The 22,758-nt window shown below is 44.0% G+C and overlaps 1 pseudogene across 1 annotated transcript; it reads right to left on the bottom strand.

Annotated features, from left to right (window-relative positions):
* Positions 1–20,999: 20,999 nt before the first annotated feature.
* Positions 21,000–21,607, bottom strand: LOC110742745 (annotated as a pseudogene). The gene has a single exon (XR_004183052.1). The product of XR_004183052.1 is annotated as an NADH dehydrogenase [ubiquinone] 1 beta subcomplex subunit 9 pseudogene (transcript).
* Positions 21,608–22,758: the final 1,151 nt, after the last annotated feature.

Genomic DNA, 22,758 nt, shown 5'->3' with positions numbered 1-22,758 from the left:
CTCCCTCTGCTCCAGCCACCAGGGCCTCTTGCTGTTCCTCGGAGGTGCCAAGCACTTTCCCAAGCTCCGGTCCTTTGCTCTTGCTATTCCCTCCACCTGGAATGTTCTTCCTCCAAAGCAGCACACAGTTGTTCACTGCATGAAGGCACCTATTTGGGGGGTTAGTGGGGACTCGAATGCAGATTTCATTCTGCTTACCACATGGTGCTTCCACAGGGCTTTGTCCACTCTCAAAGGGCTTCTTTTTATAATTTGCACAGAGGCTTGCTATGGGCCACTGCTTATCATGTGGTCTCCTAAACTCGGTGGGCCTCAGAGACATCTGGGGGTGCCCTGGAGAGTGAGTTAAGTCAGGAGATGGGTCTGGGAAGGTGGCCTTGACGGTGAAGAAGGTGTCAGGGTCCCGCCTTAAACTTCCTTCAGGGATTTTCCTTGTGTCCTTGTGAAGCTCTTACTGACTACAAGAGGGTGTTGAATGAATAGGGTCTTAGCACAGCTTCCTGGGTCAGGCGAGCAGCTTTCATAGAGCTTCAGAGCTGTTTCCACATTCCTGAGACTCTAAGAGATCTCTTGGCAGGACTTATGTGGGGCCTGGCAGGAGATAAGTTCTTGATCTTTGTTTTCCCTGGATCCTACTTCTGTCCAAACCTCTGGGTCTCAGGATACCCTTGTGTGCCAGGCACAGGGGTAACACTATGAGGTTAAGGGCGTGGACTCTCGAGTCAGATTGCTGGGTTCGAATCCCAGCTCCCCCAGCTATGGGTTGTGTGGCCTAATCTTTCTGTACCTTATTTTCCTTTCTATAAAATGTCAGTAATAATAGTACACATTAAATGAGTTAATATGTATGTGAGATTAAAAGAAACTGGGGCCAGAAGATCTAGCAGCCGAATTCACCTCCTAGGGAATCACAAAAGTATATAGTGGGGGACCCTGCAGCTTGCTGGTGTGGTTGGGCACAAGGTGAAGGTAGGGAAAACTCATTGAGCTGGCAGGGACCCCTCTATATGGAGACCCCATTCCTGTAGCCCTGAGGTGCCCGGATGATGGGGAAGTCCTGCTGGGGAGGAGGCCTGCAGGGTTTGAGGCTGCAGCCTGCACATGAACTGGGTGGCGGTGAGCACCCATCTGGAGCAGCTCTCACAGTGGTCGTCTCTTTGGCTGATTTTGCGTTCGAATCACAAGCAGGATAAAGCTGGAGGCAGAAGGAAGCTGCCGAGGGAACCTTGCAGGCAGTGAGGGGCTTCCGCAGAGGCAAAGAGGAAGCTAGTCCTAAGTGTGTGTTGTGTCTGCTGGGCTGGCACTTGCCTCACTTGGAGCTGACAGCCTTCTTAAGAGAGGACAGGCTTGGTTTTGAGATGGAACACCATATCTCATATACTCACCAGTAGCCTTTTAAAAACAATTGGAAGCTTCCCTGGGTCAGAGACTGGTGTGATTTTCAATGGGCTGACATCAAAGCTGTTGGTTTATGTTGGGAAAGAGTTGGTTGAGGATGGTGGGTAGGTGGCTCTCCTGAGCATAACGGGAGGTCAGGTCCCCACGACTGTCTTACGAAGGGTTGGTAGCCAGCCTAGAGCCCTTAGCCTCCAAGTTCTGGCTCATCTGCTGCACTGTTGAAAAGAAATTGGAGGGAAGAGGAGAGGAAGGAGGAACCTGCCTGGGGCCTTTGCATGGGTCTTGCAAATGCGAGGGGGACAGGCGGGGGATATCATAGGTCTTCACTTGGCACAGACTAGTAAAAATAAAACAAACAAACCAGGACTAACACGAGGGAGCTGATACCTTTTGTCAAGCAAGAATGTTGAAAAAGAAAAGAAACAACCTGCTCCCCACCTTAAAAGAACAGCAGCAGCAACAACAGCGAAGCCACTATTACTACTATTACCAATTCGTGAAAGAAGGGATATTTTAACATGAAAAAGGACTATTCCCTGGAAGGCAATATTCTTGGAATAAAGAATAATTTTCCCAAGAAAGGAAGGTTGGCAACCTTACACACACACACACACACACACACACACACCCTGAATTATCCTTATTTTTATTTTTCATTTTGTTTAAGTCCGATGAAAACTTTCCCATAAATAGGCCTGCTAGATAGGTTGGCTTTGGGGACAAATGACTCTGGGGCTCACCAAGTGTAGAGTGTGAAGAGAGGACAGTGGAGGGCTTAGATGGAAGAAATGGCTGAAAGATGATCTGCCCTACACCAGGGGCTGGTAGAGTGGGGGAATCTTCTAAAAGCAGGCCAGGCCGATTCTTTTAATGCAACACATTTTAGATTCAGGAAAGAACTGGAGGAAGAGGGAATAATAACGGACTTTCTGATGGTCAATTACTCTGCTTTCCAATGGACTTTTCTTCCATTTCCCCCTCTTCCTTCATATAGCCCTCACTGTTTGCTAAGCAAATGACCACTGCCCCTTCCATAAAGGTGGAATGAATTTTCCCTTCAGAAAGAAGCTCTGTCCAACTCGAAGGCCTAGACATAGCTTCACCAGGCCCAAGCAGAGTTCAGCTGGGAAGCCCAAGTCCAGAACTCCTCGGAGCCAGTGGAAGTGAAGCTCGTCTGTAAGTTTACTTCGGCTGGTGGATCACTCCCTGGGGCCCCACATGACAGGCTATTAACAGCTTCCCCAGGAGACACACTTTTTAGCAGCATCACCTTCAGAGACTTTTCTCATAGGTTCAGCTATTTCATTTGTTGTTTGAAGCTGCTGACTTACATCGTCTTTATCTGTTCTTACCATGAGTTCTGGCCATCTCTCAAGGGGGAAAATGCCTGGCAAAACATCAATTTCCTTTGAACGGAGATTCTGAATCATCCATGAAATAAAAGCTTGTTCCCCGAAAGAAGTTTAATAGAGCCACAGCACCAAGGTCACATCTGAGCCACTTGGACTTTTGGTGGTACCAGTGACAGAACACTTCAAAACTGGGATACACTGCATTAGTCTGTGCCACGGCACATGTATGGCTATGCCTGTGTGTGTCTACACACACATTCGCATGCACACACACTTGCCGAGCTAGGGGTGGGGAGGCAGACTTCTGGGAGAAAGGAAGGGGAGTTTTAAAAGGACAGCTACTCTCTTCTTCACTCTTCTGTGGAATACACTCTGGGTTAGAGTGAGGAAAGTTGAATCTGGTCCCAGGTCTGCCTTCTAAGTTGCTCTGGGACCTTGGGAAAGTCACTTCATTTCTTTGAACTTCATCTGCAAAATGGATACAGAGACTGTATCAGTCAAGATTTAAAACAGGAAACCGAAATATCTCAAGGTATTTTGAACAGAAAATAATTTTATACAGAGAATGAAATCTTTACAAAGTTCACTGGAAGAGCCAGAAGAATGAAGTTGAAGGCTACCGGTCAGAAAACTGCTGTCATGGGTGGTAGCCTCCACTGTCATCATCACACCCTTGAAACTGGTGACAAGACCATGGGCCCTGGAATCCAGCAACAACCAACATTGATTGTCCCACTGCACCTCTGCAGAGAGATGATGGCGTTCTTTGGGTCCCACTCCCCAATTCTGGCACAAATGCAGCTAATGAGCAGAACCCAAGTTGAGCTATGAGAAGCTCTGGGAAGTGTCATTTTTAGCTTTGCCAGCTCTGGAGACAGAAGGGTGAAATTGAAATTGAGAATCAACCTCGGCATTTGGCGTAGTTTTTTTGCTCTGAAGTTCCATGATTCTGCTGGGGAGAGTAGACTTGGGGAGTTTCAGCAGAAATATCAGCTTTTTTAGGTTTTCATTGGTCTTGCCACACTTCACCCAGCCTCCTGTGTGTGGTTCACAGCCCAAGGGGTGAGGTTCCCTGCATGTTGGAGCAGAGGGATTTTGAGGCTCCTTGAGGTCTACTTTAGATGTCCACTCTGTGAGGGGGTGGGAGAGCCATGAAGGAATCTGCCAATTGCCTTCTCTTTGGAAAGTTCCTCCCACCTCAACTCTCAACTTTGTGTAAGCTTGAAAAATAGAATTGGAAGGACAGAGAAAAATGAAGTTTAGGAGGAAACCAAGAGTTCTTCTCTGGAATCACATGGCCAAGGTCTTGGCTTTGTAATCTAAGCACAAGTACCCTTCCTCACCAGGGAGGAACCTGAGCAGAGGGTGGCAGACTGTGGGTTCAGCAGGGTTCCTATCAGGGAGCTGGAATAGAGGGTGCCAGCTCCATCACCCCTGCTCTGCCCTTCCTTCCCAAGAAGGGCGACTTGAGCTAATGAGCAGAATGGAAGCTGGAAGACTGGGTGCTAGTGTGGCGTATGAGGAGTGGGGGACAGGAAGGGGGAATAGAATTTTAACCAGTATTCAATAAGACACATTCCCCAAGCTGGCATCACTCCTCCAAATTGGCAATAATTGGTGCCCCCCCATTCCTGCCAATTGAGCAGCAGGGGGGAAAGATGGCATGGGGAGAGGAACTACCTCCCCTCTAGAGCCTGGATTCCAGATCCAAATTGGGCAAGCAGGGAGGGCAGCGAGGATGGCTCATGGCAAGGAGGCTCTGGTGAGGACCTGAGGACACCCAAAGGGGTCTAGTCTCTTTCCCCTAAGGAGTCCCTAAGGTGCCTCCTTAGGACTTTGTCTTATGGAAACTTTCTGAGAAAGGCCGGGAAACAGGCTTGTTTGTTTGAGAGGCAATATCATTCAGAGGTAAGCAGGCAGTTAAAAACTTAAGTCCCTGGTTGATATCGCATCTGGCTGGGACCCTGGACCTGGTCTTCTTGGAGCAGGGTTGCTACCTGGGGGTAGCGCTGCTGATTATCAATATGGGATGCTGCCAGTGAGAAGGGGAAGGTTTGGAGAGACCAACCCTCTTGCCAGAGGAGGAACTGTATGGGTTAAAAAAAGAGTCCACAGATCCTTCTGGGTGCAAATGCCAGAAGTATGAAGGGAGCCACCTCAGTAGAAGACGCTCCGGTCGAGTAGACAAAGGAACTGGCTGTGTCTAGGCTCCATCATTTCACCTCTCTGCTCAAGTAGATTCCTCACCCGTGATGGGATGGTGAGGCCACTCTGCGGAGGGCCCTCTTGGCCTTGATGGTCTATGATTGCAGTTCTGCAGAGCACCTGTCTCCTCCTGTTTCGCACAGGACATGGGTTCCTGCTCCTTCTGGCCTGCTCCTGTTTCTCAGGAGGGTGGAGGAGTGGTCTCTGAGTGCTGAAAAGACCCCCTTCGGCTGTTTGAGAGGGCTCGGATGTGCACGGAAAACACTATCCCATGTTGTTATTCAGCGGGAAGAAAGAAGAGGAAGAAAGGCAAAGGGAGAAGGTATTGTTTGGGTACAATCTGTGTTTGCAATTTTCCACATCGGTTCTTTTTATGAACGCTCCAAAAACAAGACAACAGCAGTGGCTGATTCAATATGCACCATGCAGGAAAACAATAAGGAAAAAAATAAGGGTTTTTAATAAGCACTTGGAAAGGCTGTAATTAAATCTCGGGCTCTGTTTGGAAAACAAGAATCTCATTTAGTGCCTTTGCCCCGGCGCTCCCTAATATCTGCACCCGTATTTTCTGCTGGGCAATTACTGTGTCCTCCGCAGCTTAACAAATACGGGTGTGGGACGCGCTCAGGAGGGAGATCCCAGGACGGAAGGAGGGGTGCCTGCAGGGGAGGGGCAGGGGCTGCAGAAAACTTGGCTCTCACCCCAACAGCTGTCACGGGAACCTGTGGGAGGTGGGGAAGGAAGAGTTGCAGGGTGGGGGAAGGAGGAGTGAGGGCAGAGGCAGGCCCCCTGCCTCTCCTGCCTGCGTTTCCTCAAATCTCATTCCACAAAGGAGCCAAGGGGTTATGAGAACACAGAGGGCCCCTCTGGCCTAGGGCTCAGGGACTTTAGAAGAGATGACCAGACGGCCGGGCACGGTGGCTCATGCCTGTAATCCCAGCACTTTGGGAGGCCGAGGCGGGTGATCACTTCAGGTCAGGAGTTCGAGATCAGTCTGGCCAACGTGATGGAACCCCATCTCTACAGAAAAAAATACAAAAATTAGCCAGTCGTGGTGGTGGGCGCCTGTATTATCAGCTACTCGGGAGGCTGAGGCAGGAGAATCGCTTGAACCCAGGAGGGGGAGGTTGCAGTAAGCCAAGATTGCACCACTGCACTACAGCTTGGGCAACAGGGTGAGACCATGTCTCAAAAGAAAAAACAAACAAACAAAAAATTAAAAAAAATAAGTGAGAGAGAGAAATGACCAGAGGAAGAAGGGACATGTCAGCAAGAGAGTGGGAGCCTCAAATCAGTGGGAGTTGTGTGTCCACAGCGATTTTAAAAAACATTTTAAATTTTATTTATTTTTATTTTTAGAGACATGGTCTTATTATGTTGCCCAGGTTGCAGTGCAGTGGCCCAATCATGGCTCACTGTAGCCTTGACCTCCTGGGTTCAAGTGATCCTCCCTCCTCAGCCTCTGGAGTAGCTGGGACTACAGGCATGCGCCACCACTCCTGGCTAATTTTTAATTTTTTTGTAGACAGAGGATCTTACCATGTTGCTTAGGCTGGTCTCCAACTCCCAAAGTGCTGGGATTACAGGTGTGAGCTACTGTGCCCAGCCTGAAAAACATTTTTCCAGCCTGGAGAACATGGTGAGACATCATCTTTACAAAAAATAAGAAAAATTAACTAGGTATGGTGGCATGCACCTGTGTTCCCAACTACTTGGGAGACTGAGGTGGGAGGATTGCTTGAGCCCAGAAGGTAGAGGCTGCTGTGAGTTGTGATTGCGCCACTGCACTCCAGCCTGAGTGATGGAGAGAGACCTTATCTCACTCCTTGGTTGATCAGAGAGATCAACCAATGAGTGGATAAAGAAAATGTGGTATATATACACACCATAGAGTACTACTCAACCATAAAACGGAATGAAATAATGACCTTTGCAGCAACTTGGATGGAGTTGGAGGCCATTATTCTAAGTGAAGTAACTCAGGAATGGAAAAGTAAATGTCATATATTCTCACTTATAAGTGGGAGCTAAGCTATGAGGATGCAGAGGCATAAAAATAATATAATGGACTTTAGTGACTCACAGGGAAGGATGGGAGGAAGGCGAGGGATAAAAGACTACCTACTGGGTACAGCATGCACTGCTAGGGTGATGGGTGCACCAAAATCTCAGAAATCACCACTAGAGAACTTATCTATGTAACCACAAACCACTTGTACCTCAAAAATTATTGAAGTAAAAATTGACACATAGTCATTGCATATATTTATGGGGTGCAGAGTAATATTTGGATACATATAATGTGGAATGATCAAATCAGGGTAATTAGCATATCCATCATCTTAAACATTGATAATTTCTCTGTGTTGGGCACATTCAAAAGTCTCACCTTCATGTGACCCTATCCAATAAATTATTGTTAACTATGGTCCCTCTACAGTGGTATGGAACACTAGAACTTATTCCTCCCATCTAGTGGTCATTTTGTATCCTATAACCAACCTCTTCCTATCTGCCCCTCCTCCTTACCCTTCTCAGCATCTGGTAAACTCTCTTCTACTCTCTGCTATGAGATCAACTTTTTTTTTTTTTTTTTTTTTTTTAAGCTTTACATGAGTGAGAACATGGAGTATTTATCTTTCTGTGCCTGGTTTATTTCACCAACAATGTACTCCGGGCTCATCCATGTTGCTGCAAATGACAAGATTTCATTGTTTTTTGATAGCTGAATAAAATTCTATTTATAGATGTATACAATATTTTCTTTATCCATTAATCTGCTGATGGACACTTAGGCTGATTCCATATCTTGGCTATTGTGACTAGAGTGGCAGTAAACATGGGGCTGTAGATGTCTCTTTGGTCTACTGATTTTCTTTCCTTTGGATATATATCAGTAGTGGGATTGCTGGATCTTACGGTAGTTCTGTTTTAGCTTTTTGAGGAACCTCCATACTGTTTTCCATAATGGTTATACAAATTTACATTTGTACCAACAGTGTGTAAGAATTCCTGTTCTCTACACACCGGGATATTTCTTTGCAGGAAATTAGCCAATTTGTATAGTATGGGCTTGTCCTTGCCAAGTTGTATTGAGTGGGTTTGAACTTCTACAGTTCAAAACAGCTGCCTTGACCACAGTCCTCCGCCTGTCCCATATAAATACCACGCCTTCCCCATGGTATTAGTGCACTGTTTTTTACTGAATAGTCACTAGGGGTCAGGCACCATACTAAGGACTCTTTCAACTCTGTCACTGAATCCCCTCAACACAGTCAGAGGATAGGTGCTGCTGTTACTAGCTCTGTTTTCTGGGTGGGGAAGCTGAGGAACAGAGGTTAAGTCGTGTGTCCAAGAATCACTAGCTAGCAGGAGATGGGGCCAGCTCTTGAACCCAGGCTGTCTGGTTCCAGGGGGTTTGCTGTTCACCCTGTCTGCTATGCTTGCTTATCGGAGACGCTTTCACTGCTCTCTTTCTGCCTCTTGCTCTGGGTGCCAGAGTCTCAGGCATTTTAACAGAGTGCCTGCTGGGAGAGGGGAGAGGGGGAAGCTTGGCTAGATTTGGGCTGGAGGAGGGGCCGAGCTTCTTCTCCTGGGGCCCTGTGTCCCAGGGATGTGGTGGTGGGATTTGCACTGAGAAGCGATGCATCCGTGGGGAGCAGGGTCTGCAGTCTTGCATAAAACTATGAAGACTTAAAGCATTTTCCAGAGGCTTTTCCAAATCTTAATGCAGTATCCAAATATTATATACTATAATATTATAATATACTGTAACATTGATTGAGTGCTTTGTCCGGAAGTACAGCTCAGGTAGGTAGTGCCCAGAGAGCTGAAGAAATCTGTTGACTTTGATATCTTGTCTTTAATTATGGGCTCTTTTTTGAACTCTCTGAAGCAGAGCCTGAGTCCTTTGGAAACATTTGGCCCTTCCTTTCCATCCTTCTGTGACCTTCAGTAAAGCATCCTCCCTCCCTGAGTCTCAAGGACAGATGGATTTCCTTTCTAGAGATTGTGTCCAATTGCATGGTGCTGCCTTATGGCTTTCCAATCCCCTACTCCTGTCATGGATGCATCTCAGTTCTAGCCAGAAGCTGGCTCTGCCCCATCCTTCCTCGGCTCTTCCCAACAATGCTGAGGGTACGACTCCCTGTGCCAGTTGGAAGCCACCCTATTTGGTGTGCGTGCTCATGGTAACTCTGTGCCCAGTGCCAGGCTCCTGGAGAGGAGCTGAGATTCTAGAGCAGCCAGGTCCCTCTGCATTCCTTGGCGTAGCTCCTCTCACCTCCTGAAACAAAGGGAAGCAAAGCTCTTGATGCTGTACACTGCTGCCTCTTCTGAGGCTCTTGAGGCTGCTGTTGCCTGTTGCTGTTGTGGCTTTAAGGAAACAGCTTTTGAGGAGTTGTTGCCTGTGTCAACTCAACAAAGAGAGAGAAAGCGAAAGAGCAAGAGTGAGAGGGAGTGGGGTGAGTAAGTGAGCATCACTGAATAGGGAAGCCAATTAATATTCTTGGAACAAACTCTCTGAGCACTATCTGCTGTCATCAGTGAGTCAGTGCAAATGCTGAAAATTCCGATAAAGATGGGAGCAGCAGGTCATTCCTTTAATGCCAGGACCTTCTGCTTGGTGTTGTCTTGAGAAGGTGACACAGTTAACTATTACCCTTTAGTACTAATCACAAACTGTAGAAAGCACCTGAGTGTGTCATTAATAACACCACCTGGCATGCATATTGCACTCTCTTCTGGGAGCTCTGATGGTAGAGAAGGCATGGTTTCATGTACTGTCACTGACAAACTTGGAGCTGCCATACCTGCCCCATTTTCCAGATTCACATACAGAGGCTGGGGAGATGGTAGTGTCGATGGCTAAAGCAGGTTTCTTAATCTCAAGCCATTGCTTCTTCATTGAAATTTCTTAACAATACAGGATCTTGAATTTAGGCCTCTTGGGTTCATGACAGTGGCTAAAGGTGATGAGCTAAAATCAGAAATGACTCCATTTGTAGTATTAGTACCTTTTGGGAGGCAAAGTTTAAAAGCACACTTAAAGGACATCAAAATAATCCAGAGAAACACAGCACGTCCCCAGGAACTTCGGGGGAAGCCGTACTTCCACACAGGCCTTTTAGTCTTTCCTGGGGAAGTGGAGGAACTCTGTCAGCCATTTAGGTGCCAGACATTGGATAGATTCAGGTCCTCACTGCAGATTTTACTGCCTCTAGAATATGAATCAACAACCTTTTTGCTGCTGAGAAATGCAAACAAGTGTGTATCTTATTTGGATGACCTAGGTAGACCTCACACTTAGCAGGAAAGAAAAGGACAACAGAGACAAACATCAGGACTATATTGGTTGGGGCCTGAGCTGGCTGACCTTTAAGTTCCTTTCACACACGAGTTTCTGTGCATCTGTGCTTCTCTACATAGCTGAGTAGGAAAGAAGAAAGAGATACATTTGAAAGCGATGTATGTGTTGAGATGTGGGACGAGGTTGGTACCAATCTCCCAGAGTGACCTGGCCTCTCCCTCCCACCCACCTATCAGCCACACTGAGTGTACCCTAGTTCTCTGAGGATGAGATCCAAGTCTGACCTAAGGGCCAAGGCCAGATAATTTGCCAGTTTCTAACTCTGCAGGCCTCTCTGCTACACCAAGCAGCAGCCCCTGTCTTCTTCTGCCCCAATCCGTGAAGCTTTTCGGCTGCTCTTCGCAGCCTTCCCAAAGATTTTTGTTGTTATTCGACCATTGTATGGATAAGAGGATACCCAAGTCACCCCCTCTTCTCAACCAAACTGCCAGGAAGTCCAACCACTATCAGATAGTCCAGAACATGGAAGGTCTCACAAAGGTTTGCTGGAGTGATTTGAATTGCTGTGCCTCAACAGGGCAATGCATTTATGCTTCCAAAACTCAGCATGGGCTGGGCGTGGTGGCTCATTCCTGTAATCCCAGCACTTTGGGAGGCTGAGGCGAGTGGATCACTTGAGGTCAGGAGTTCGAGATCAGCCTGGCCACCATGGTGAAACCCCATCTCTACCAAAAATATAAAAAATTAGCCAGGCGTGGTGGTGTGTTTCTGTAATCCCAGCTACTCGGGAGGCTGAGGCAGGAGAATGGCTTGAACCTTGGGGGGGCAGAGGTTGTGGTGAGCCGAGATTGTGCCACTGCACTGTAGCCTGGGTGACAGAGTGAAACTCTGTCTCAAACAACAACAACAACAGCAACAACAAACAAAACTCAGCGTGTACAAAACTTGTTTGGGCAGGATGTTAAAATGCCTGTTCCTGGGCCCAGCCCCAGAGATCCTGATTCAGCAGGTTTGCAGTGGAGCTCAGGGATTCTGCATTTTTAACAAGCTCTCTGGTTGGTGCTGTACAAATTGCAGTGTGCCATTCTTTTGTGTGATGTGGAGCCTGTGACTTTTGAGTTGTAGAAGTTCTCCTTTGACTTCTTCATTAACACATAGCGACCTGGTTTGTGACTCTGTCTTCCTGTTTCTCACAGGACTCACTTTTATGGAATTGAGCTTGGTTTCAATGGCCTTCTTGTAGCAGAACCAGAGTTTCCTATCTCTCATTTATTCCTTTACCTGTCTTGTCTCTGGTGTTCCTATTTCATCCGCAAGCCTCAGTGTTGGGAAAAAAATAGCTGTTCAGGTGGGCTTTACCAGCAGAAATCTGGAATTTCCTGTCCCCCAGTGGGGCCCTTCTTCATTAGCACAGTCGTGGTGCAGGAGGTTTTTATGTGACCTCATCCTGGGATCGGGCTCATCTCCTCCCTCAATCCTGACTCTAAGGCAAAGTCTTCATCAGCAAATTCCACTGGGGACTTTGGCCACTTTGGAAGCAAACTCTTTTTGCAAGAGATTCAGAATGATCCCTGCCCTGTGCCCTTCACCTTGCTCCTCCTGGCTGATGGAAGAGCATGAGTCTGAGCATGAGACCCTATTAGGAGGAGAAGAAGCTGAGATGAACCCTGATGTATCAGAACACTGGTGGCATGGCCTTCTCAGTGCTGAGTGCTGCCTAGCTTTCACCAAGTCCCCATGTCAGAGGCCTGAAGCCAGGTAGACCCATGGGAGTTGGATCCTTCTGGGACGTACATTGGACCAGGGAAGACTTAGAGCTTTGCCAACCTTCAGCAGTCTCCACAGGGTCCTGGGCTGGGCTCTGGGGAGGGGTGGAGGAGATTAAAAATGGTTACCCAAGGACTCTCTTCAAGATATGGGGAACTTCTCTCAAACTGCATCTTGAATACTTCATTAGCTTATGGGCTGCTCTGGTGGAATAGATTGAAAGGTTGGCTCTCAATTCATTATTTTCTGCTTGCACTTCATACGTTTTTTAAATGTTTCAGTTTGCTCCTGTATAAAATAGAGAAAATCATCCTTGAATAATCATTTTGATAATAATAATAACACTGCATTCACCCAGTGTTTTTGAACACCTGTTACATGCCAGGTACTGTTTAATGGCATGAGGGATACAAGTGAACATAATGTAATTCATGCCTTCATGGAGCTTACGTTCTAAAAGGGGATAGAGGAAACATAAACATAATATTTAGTACATCAGAAAGTAATACATTTTAGGAAGGAAAATAAAGCAGGAATGGGACGTAGGGAGTGGTGGAGAGAGAGGTACTATAGGGTATAACCAGGGAAAGTCTTACTGATAGTTGGTAGAAAGTGAGGGAGCAAGCCACATGGCTATTTTGGAGAAAGATTCTAAGCATAGGAAATAGTGAATGCAAAGACTTTGAGGCAGGAGTATGTTCAAGCAACAGCAAGGTGACCAGTGTCGCCAGATGATAGCACTGATCATGATCATGAGCAATAATAACAGCAAAGCCAATGAGATAGGTACTATTTTTATCTTCATTTTGCAGGTGACTTGCCTAAGGTTACACAGCTACCATGTAGTCGAGCTTAGAGAAGACAGCTTGACTACAGGTCTTGCTCTCTTAGTCATTAAAAAGCAGGATGTGGGAAGGAGTTTCCAGTATTTGTCAAAGGCAGCCAGCTTCTTAGACAGGGAGGGATCTATGCACATATGTAGAGGAGGGGAGGGGTGCTTTCCCTCTTCTTCTCCTACCAGTTAATCACAGAATATGTTAGTACAACACAGTCAATTTTTATGGATACCCAGATGCAGTAGCCCTGCATGGACCCAGGGGGAAGAAGCTTCAGAAACAAGAGAAAGAAATAGGAGCCCTGTGGCTGACTACTGAGAGAATGATTATATTTTCTGCTGCCTCTTCTGGGTTTCGCTCCCTTCTGCTGCCTCAGGCGCTGGCCGTGGTGCTGAATGCTGATGTGCTGAATGCAGGGTGAACGCGTCTGTGCGAGGTGATTCTCGCTAGTGCAGCAGTCGGTATGGGGGGTTGTCTGTATGTCTGATGCGGGATATTGATATGGACAGGCAATGAGAGCTGAGAGGAAGAAGGTGTGGCAGAAGTGAGATTGGCTTGCCCATTTCTTATTCTAAGATTGGTTCACTGTGCACTAAACATAATGGTTTCAGTGGTTCAGTCCTGGCGTGATGCTGGTGAGGTCGCTGTGCTGGGACAGCAACTGGAAGTGCCCATCAGTGGAGTAGTTTCCATTGCTCATAGCAGCAAAGCTGCCTTTTCTGTGATTCCAGGCCATTCACATTTCCACATTTGTGCTTTGATTGTTTTATTTCTCTACGCAGGCATGTTCAAAATCTGTCTTAAATCACCTTTGATTTCATGGAGCTACATTAGCTATCTCTTTTAAAATGCCTGTGTTATATGTGTAGCTTATTTCACAGAATCTAAGAGTTAATCCTATTTTCTTGTCTAATCAACGTTTTCTTGAGATCACGGAAATTATTTTCCATTTCTTTTGTAATTCTCACTGCTGCACAGTTGTGGGTATGGGACAGATTTGCAAATATCTCAGATCCTTTTGGGCCTTGGTGCTTTTCAAAAGCTTCTTGTATCCTCTTCTGGCTTTCTTTTTCATCTGAGTCATGGCAATCTTTGTAGGGCTAAAATCTCATTTATTAAGCCGGTTGATTTTTTGAGACATCAAATAGCCATGTACATGTTGAGCATTATAGAGGAGGGATGGTGAAATGTGGCTGAATGATGAGGAGGCAAGGGTGAATGAAATCAAAGGGACAATATTTATGCCCCTTAGCAGGAAGGGCAACTATGTTACATTTTGTGGGTTAATTATGAAAATTATACATTGCTTTGGCGTGTCCCAAACTGCTGCCCCAGACAGCAGCCTGTTGGGTTATTGGTCTTCTGTGGATGCATAGTTTGAGTGCTTGAGTTATTGGCATTTAGCTATATCTTTTTTTGAAGGAGATATTACCTCATTGTTCTAGTTCTTTGGCCTGGATATTTGGGTAGAGTCAGTAAACGTGATCCTGCCTTGGGGGAATCCAGGTTCCTACTCTCCTGGAGTCAGACAGGAAGGAACAGAATGAAAGAGGAACTTTTGATTAAGGATGACCCTTCTTCATCAGCTCTGTCCATGTGGTGACCCGGTAAATGCTGCCAATACCTTTCTCCATGATCTTTCTTAGGGACTTGGCAGGTGCTTTTGTAACTTGGACAACAGCAACGTATTAAGTAACAGAAGTTTTTCTCAGCTCTGGGAGAAACTTGCCGTTGTTTGATGACTGTGGGGATATCACAGAAAAAGCATTAAACTTTCCAGCATACCTGGGCCCAATATTAATCATCTGTCAGCCAGGAATCTTGGTGAGCAGGAAGGAGAAAATGAGTTGTGTGTGTGTGTGTGTGTGTGTGTGTGTGTGTGTGTGTGTGTGTATGGAGGGGTGGGGGATGGAGGGTGGTGAGAGGCTGAAAGATAATGGAGAGTTCAGGAGGTGAAGGAAGGAATGGTGAGAAGACAGTCAAGTGGAAGGAAAAGCAGATGAATTGGGGAGGAAAGTGAGAGACATTAAAGAAAGTATATGGAAAAATGAAGTGGGGGCAGAAGATGCAAGATGGATGTGAAAATTATTTGAAAAGAAAATGGTATTGAAAAGTGCAATGTCATTACAGTTAGGCACACAGAGGTATTGGAGAGGAGAAGGCATAAAAGAGGGAGAAGAAAAACAAAGATGAGCAAGAAGGACATTGAGATAGATTGAGAACAGACAAGCAGAGAAAGACACACACAAAGAGGAAATGAATATTCTAGGGTCATAAGAAACCAGGGACTAGAGATCTTATGACATCAACAGAAGGCAGAGACTGCAAGACAAAAGACAACTTAAGCCATTTTCTGGTCTGTGAAGTCACCTACAGCAGCACAATGTGCTGGGAACTGATGTCTGCCTGTGATCATTGTTTACTTAGAAAGCCGGCTGACATGAGATGAAATTAACACAATAGGATGGAAAATTGCTAATAAAACAAAAATCCCTGCTGTTAGATTTTCATAGCCTAATTATTCAGCACGTTACTCACTAATGGCATGAGACATTACCATGCTAATGTGTAGTCTGCATATGTCAGAGGAGGAAGGATGGGAAGGACTCTTACTCTCTGCAAATGGAGAAATTACCTACTCCCAGATGGAGGACAGTTGGGATTAGTGGGATACTGGTGGTCAGGAAAGAGGGGTAGACTTTTCTAGGCCTGGGCAGGAATCAGAGCCCTAGGGTTTGTTCCTCTGTACTAATCAAAGCACCATGGGCCCTTCCAATCCAAGCTGCTCTCGGCATTCACCATGTGTCCCTCCCATTTGAGAATCACATTACTGACATGAATAAGATTTGAGCACAAATAATAAGAAGCAAAAGCTGTCTCTAAGTGCACTTGACAACTGTGGGAGCCTGACTTTGTTTACACTTTTACTTGGCATCCTCTGATCACTATCTGATTCAAATCTTATGTAGTTAATTTATTCTTGTGGCTTTTATTTAAATCTGTTCTGTTATGTTAAGAGGTATTCTGATTGTCCTTGACAAAGTGAAAAGATCCCAGAGTCAGAGACTGTATATTCTACTTTCTTAGAAGCTCTTTGTTCTGTCCATTTATGCATCCAGAGATACAGACATTCATTCAATACTGGCTGAATGACTATCCCTGGATCACGTGATGGAATGCAAAGAAAAACAGAAACCATTATTTTCCTCAAGATAAATAATGGGCACGAGGTGGGTATGCAAATTACTAAGGGAGGTGTTCAACCAGGGAGACCCTGGAAGAGCATGCACAGGCAAGTTCCATCTTCGTGGAGGACGGCAGCAGGGCTATAGCTCTGGAGGAGCGGTTCTATCGTCTTCAGCCTTAGACAATCCTGGAACCATAACCTGTTTCTAAGATGGGCAGTCTGATGATGAAAGGCTACCTGAATGTGGGTATGTACGTGCTTGCACATGCTTGTGTGCTTGCTTGATTTTGTCCCCTTACTGTGGTTGGCTCTAGTAGTTGTAGCTCTCCTCTCCTCTTTTTCTCTGGAAACATAAACATCTTTTTCCAACAAGAAGTCTATTCCATATTGATCCTATGGGACAGAGTTACAGTGATCATACAATTGGTTCAAGGAGGCCTATGTGACCTGGGATTGATCAACTAGAATCCTCAGCATTCTTCCAGGACTTTGCTGGGACCAGTGGCAGAGGTTTTCTTTCTATCTCTGTGCTTCTGTCTCCGTCCCTCTCTTCCTGAAAGAGCTAACTTTCTGAAAGTTTGGGATAGATTTAACTACCTGTATTAGTCCATTTTCATACTGCTCTCAAGAAATACCTGAGACTGGATAATTTATAAAGAAAAAGAGGTTTAGTGGACTCGCAGTTTCACATGGCTGGGAAGGCCTCCCAATCATGGTGGAAGGTGAAGGAAGAACAGGAACACGTTTTACATGGCAGCAGGCAAGAGAGCATGTGCAGGGGAACTGCCCTTTATTCAGCATAGGAAAAACCTGCCGGCATGATTCAATTACCTCCCACCGGGTCCCTCCCACGACCCATGGAGATTATGGGAGCTACAATTGAAGATGAGATTTGGGTGGGGACACAGCCAAACCATATTGCTCCCTAAGCCAATTTTTTAGCATGTGGGAGAAAATTGCCTGAGAATAAAATCAACTCAGAAAAGCAAAAGAGAGAGAGAGAGAGAGAGAGAGAGAGAGACTGAGATCTAATGATATTGTTCAAATTAATTCCTGAATCTGGACAGGAATTCTTGGTTACACAGACCAGATCGTTCTCTTTGTGCTTAAGCTGGTTTGAGTTAAATTTGTCACATGCAAATCAAGTAGTCCTAGTAACACTTTTTCTTCCACTCATCTCAGCTTTAGAATGCTCAAGGTATTCTTGGCCACTGTGAACAGAACAAGACTTTATAATTCTTTACAATGGATGTGTCCTTTGTAGCCTGCCATCGGCCTTTGTGGTGGTAGGTGAAGAGACAGGTCAAGCTCCTTGCTGAGCAACACTCAGTGGAGTGAAAGCTGGTATGGAGGTCCTTGATCTTCTAACCTACAAAGGATTTTTGAAGCATACTTTTCCCAATGTTTCTTCTGTTTCTCTTTGGACTTTTTCCCTCTTGTAAATTGATACTGAGGGTATGAAGCCAAGGAAGAACTTCATAAAAGCACTAGGTTTTTCAGGAGGGATTTCAAAGTGAAGAAGCAATTAAGTGGGTGGAGCTTGCTTGAGATGTATCAATGACCCTAGCAGGGATCAGTGGGCTTGGAGAGCCTCTGCCTCTGAGCAGCCAGAATGTTTTTCTGTGTGCTGGCACAAAAGTGTCCTGTGCACAAGTGTCCTGGTGATAATGCTGGAGGAAGGAAAAAAGGGGTGGTAGTCATTAGGACTAATGACTAGAATTTGGATTTTTCTTTTTCTGGGCACATGATAAAATTGCATTCCCATCACTCTTAAAGCTAGGTGTGGCTGGATGATTTACTCATAACGAAATGTGAGCAGAAGCCATGTGCCTCCTCTGGTACATCATATTTAAGAACCACTGAATGATTTCTCCACTCTTTCATGAAGACTGGTGATATTCAAGATGAGATTTTCATCAACCAGGCTGCCCCTGAATAAGTCTGTACCAGTTTCCTGAAGAAGGAAAAAGCAGCCAATTCCGATGTGAACATGAAGTGTGATCAAGAAAGAAACCATTGTTATTTTAAACCATCAATTTTTTTAAAAAATTAATGAACTTTATTTTTTAGCACAGTTTTAGATTAACAGAAGGGCCAGACACACTGGCTCATGCTTATAATTCCAGTGCTTTGGGAGGCTGAGGTGGGAGGATCCCTTGAGGCCAGGACATTAAGACCAGTCTGGGCAAAATAGCAAGACCCATCTCTACAAAATATGGAAAGAAAATTAGCTGGGTGTGGTGGCATGTGCCTGTAGCCCTAGGTATTCAGGAGGGTGAGGCAGGAAGATTGCTTGAGACCAGGAGTTTTAGTGAGTTATGATCATGCTGCTGCATTTGCACTCTAACATGCATAACAGCATGATTTTGTCTTAAAAAAAAAGATTTACAGAAGAATTGAGCAGATAGTTCAGTGTTTCCATGTATCTCCCCTACTGACATATCCCTTATTATTGACGTCGTACATTAGTATAGTATATTTGTCACAATTAATGACCCAATACTGATATATTATTATTAACTAGAGTTCATAGTTTACATAGAGGTTCACTATTTGCATTATACAATTCTGTGAGTCCCAACAAATGCATGTCATATACCCATAATTATAGTATACAGAATCCTATTGCTGCTCTAAAAATCTCCTGTGCTTCACCTGCTAATCCCTCCCCTACCCAGAACCCCTGGCAACCACTGACCTTTTTTAATGTCTATATGGTATTTCATTTCCCAGAATGTCATATAGTTGGAATCATACAGTATGTATCCCTTTCAGACTGGCTTCACTTAGCAATACACATTTAAATTTCTTTCTTGTCTTTTCATGGATTGATAGGACTTTCTTCCTGTCACTGAATAATATTCGTTGTATAGAATATGGTTTGCTTATCCATTTACCTATTGAGTTACATCTTGGTTGCTTCCAGTTTTTGGCAATTATGAATAAAGCTGCTATAAACATTCATTTGTAGGTTTTATGTGGGCATAAGTTTTCAAGTCAGTTGGATAAATACCTAGGAGTGCGATTGTTGGATTGTATGGCAATACTATGTTTAAACCTTGTAAGAAACCACCAGATTATCTTTCAAAGTGGCCACACCATTTTGCATTGCCACTGAATAATATTCTTGCCAATATTTGATATTGTTAGGGTTTTTTTTTTTTGCCATTAGAATAGGTATTTAGTGATATCTCATTGTTGTTTTAACTTGCGCTTCTCTAATGACATATGATGTTGAGCATGTATTCATATACTTGTTTGTCATCTGTGTATCTTTTTGGTGGGGTATCTGTTCAGGTCTTTTGCCAGCTTTTAAAGTGGGTTGTTTATTTTCTTATTATTGAGTTTTAAGGTTTTTTTTTTTTTTCCCTTTTGGCTACAAGGCCTTTATCAGACATGTGCTTTGTGAATATATTCTTCCAGTCTTTGGCTCGTTTTTTCATTCTCTTAAAAGTATCTTTTGCAGAGCAGAAGTTTTAAATTTTAATAAAATCTAAGTTGCCAATATTTTTCTTTCATGTATTGCTCTTTTTTTTTTTTAATCTGAAAACTCATCTCCAAACTCAAGGTCACCTAGATTTTCTTCTACATTATCTTCTAGAAGTTTTATAGTTTTACGTTCAGGTCTATGATCCATTTTGAGGTAATATTTTGTGAAAAGTAGAAGGAAAGTCTGTATCTAGATCAATCTTTTCCTAAGGATGTCTAATGTTTTAGTACCATTTATTTAAAAATCTATGGTATCTTTTTTTTTTTGAGACAGATTCTTAGACTGTTGCCCAGGCTGGGTGCAGTGGTGTGGTGTCGGCTCACTGCAGCCTCTGCCTCCCAGGCTCAAGAGATTCTCTCACATCAGCCTCCTGAGTAGCTGGGACTACAGGTGTGTACTACCATGCCTGGCTAATTAAAAAACTTTGTAGATACACAGTCTTACTATATTGCCCAGGCTGGTCTCAGACTCCTGGGCTCAAGCCACCCTCCTATCTCAGCCTCCCAAAGTGCTGGGATTACAGGTGTGAGACACCATGCTTTGCCTAAAAATCTACTATTTCCTCATTGAATCTCCTTTGCTCCTTTGTCAAAGATAGGTGGTCTGTCTTGCGTGGGTCTGTTTTGGACTCTTTTATGTTCCACTGATTTATTTGTCTATTCTTCCTCCAATATCATGTTGTCTTGATTACTGTACCTTTATTAGCAGTGTTAAAGTCAGGTAATATCAGCCTTTTGACTTTGTGCTTCTTTTTCAGTATCGTGTTGATTATCTTGTCTTTTGCCTTTCCATATAAACTTTAAATCTTTTTTTGATATTCACAAAATAACTTGTTAGGATTTTGATCAAGATTACATTCAATATATAGATCAGTTGGAAATAATTGACATCTTAACAATATTGGGTCTTCCTTTCCGTGAACATGGAATACATTTCCATTTATTTGGATATTTGATTTTTTAAATCAGACTTGTTTTCCCTAAATAGATTCTGTATTTATTTTATTTATTAGATTAGAACCTAATTATTTCAATTTTTTGGTGCTGACATAGATGATGTATTTTTAATTTTATAATCCATTTTTTTCCTTGTGGGTATATAGGAAAGCAATTAAATTTTTTGTATTAACCTTGTATCCTGCAATCTTGCTATAATTGCTTGTTCATTTCAAGACTTTTTTGTTTTTGTTTTTTGTTTTTTGGTCAGTTCTTTTGGATTTTCAACATGGACAATCATCACATTTGCAAACAAAGACAGTTTTATTTCTTCCTTCCTTATCTGTTTATTTTTTTTATTCTTATCTTATCGTCTTAGCTAGGACTTCTAGTATGATGCTAAATAGGGTGGTGAGAGGAGACCTCTTTCCTTGTTTCTGATTTTCAGGGGAAACAATCTAGTTTCTTCATTAAATATAATACTAGCTGTAGGGGTTGGCAAGCTTTCTTTTTTTTCTCCTATTTCACTGATTTTTTATTAGAGCAAGTGTATGTTCTGTAGTGTATTTCACGCACAAGCATGAAAGATGAGGTCTCTCTCTCTCTACATGGACTGCTCCCGGGGTCTGGTCACAATATGCCACCACAGTGGGGGCAAATCACCTTCCTTTTGGGCAGGTGGCATTTGCTTCTGCAGCTGCTTAACCTGTCGTTTCCAGCTTTCCCTCCGCAGTTTCTTCCACCGTTTTCTCTTGGCAAAGTAATCAGGATACTCTGCTTTCTCAGAAGGATGCCCGTCTTCTAAGCACCATTCTGGTACCTTGTAGCACTCATATGTCACATAGGAGGCATCCCTAGGAGAGTCAGGGAAGATGTATGGCTGTGGATGCTGAAAGTACCAGAATTCTTCCTCAGCCTCCTTCAGCAGCTGGGTGGCCTTCATCATATCCTTTTCATTCTTATGTTCTTCAAACAAGGCTCTCATCAGATAAGCAAATTATTGGTATTTGTCACTTTGGATGCACCACAACTCGAGGTGGTGCAGCGCCCGCTTTTTTTAAAAAAAATTTTTTTTATTATACTGTATGTTCTAGGGTACGTGTGCACAATGTGCAGGTTTGTTACATATGTATACATGTGCCATGTTGGTGTGCTGCACCCATTAACCTGTCAATTAAATTAGGTATATCTGCTAATGCTATCCTTCCCACCTCCTCCCACCCCACAACAGGCCCTGGTGTGTGATGTTCCCCTTCCTGTGTCCAAGTGTTCTCATTGTTCAATTCCCACCTATGAGTGAGAACATGCAGTGTTTGGTTTTCTACTCTTGCAATAGTTTGCTGAGAATGATGGTTTCCAGCTGCATCCATGTCCCTACAAAGGACATGAACTCATCCTTTTTTTATGGCTGCATAGTATTCCATGGTGTATATGTGCCACAGTTTCTTAATCCAGTCTGTCATTGATGGACATTTGGGTTGGTTCCAAGTCTTTGCTATTGTGAACAGTGCCACAGTAAACATATGTGTGCATGTGTCTTTATAGCAGCATGATTTATAATCCTTTGGGTATATACCCAGTAATGGGATGGCTGGGTCAAATGGTATCTCTAGTTCTAGATCCTTGAGGAATCTCCACACTGTCTTCCACAATGGTTGAACTAGTTTACAGTCCCACCAACAGTGTGAAAGTGTTCCTATTTCTCCACATCCTCTCCAGCACCTGTTGTTTCCTGACTTTTTAATGATCTCCATTCTAACTGGTGTGAAATAGTATCTCATTGTGGTTTTGATTTGCATTTCTCTGATGGCCAGTGATGATGAGCATTTTTTTCATGTGTCTGTTGGCTGCATAAATATCTTCTTTTGAGAAGTGTCTGTTCATATCCTTTGCCCACTTTCTGATGGGGTTGTTTGTTTTTTTTTCTTGTAAATTTGTATGAGTTCTTTGTAGGTTCTGGATATTAGCCCTTTGTCAGATGAGTAGATTGCAAAATTTTTCTCCCATTCTGTAGGTTGCGTGTTCACTCTGATGGCAGTTTCTTTTGCTGTGTAGAAGCTCTGTAGTTTAATTAGATCCCATTTGTCAATTCTGGCTTTTGTTGCCATAGCTTTTGGTGTTTTAGACATGAATTCCTTGCCCATGCCTATGTTCTGAATGGTATTGCCTAGGTTTTCTTCTAGGGTTTTTATGGTTTTAGGTCTAACATTTAAATCTTTAATCCATCTTGAATTAATTTTTGTATAAGGTGTAAGGAAGGGATCCAGTTCCAGCTTTCTA

The sequence above is a fragment of the Papio anubis genome, chromosome 4, assembly GCF_008728515.1.
Source record: "Papio anubis isolate 15944 chromosome 4, Panubis1.0, whole genome shotgun sequence".
NCBI lineage: Eukaryota > Metazoa > Chordata > Mammalia > Primates > Cercopithecidae > Papio > Papio anubis.
The sequence above is the reverse complement of the archived record's forward strand: the minus strand, read 5'-3'. Positions and strand labels throughout refer to the sequence as shown.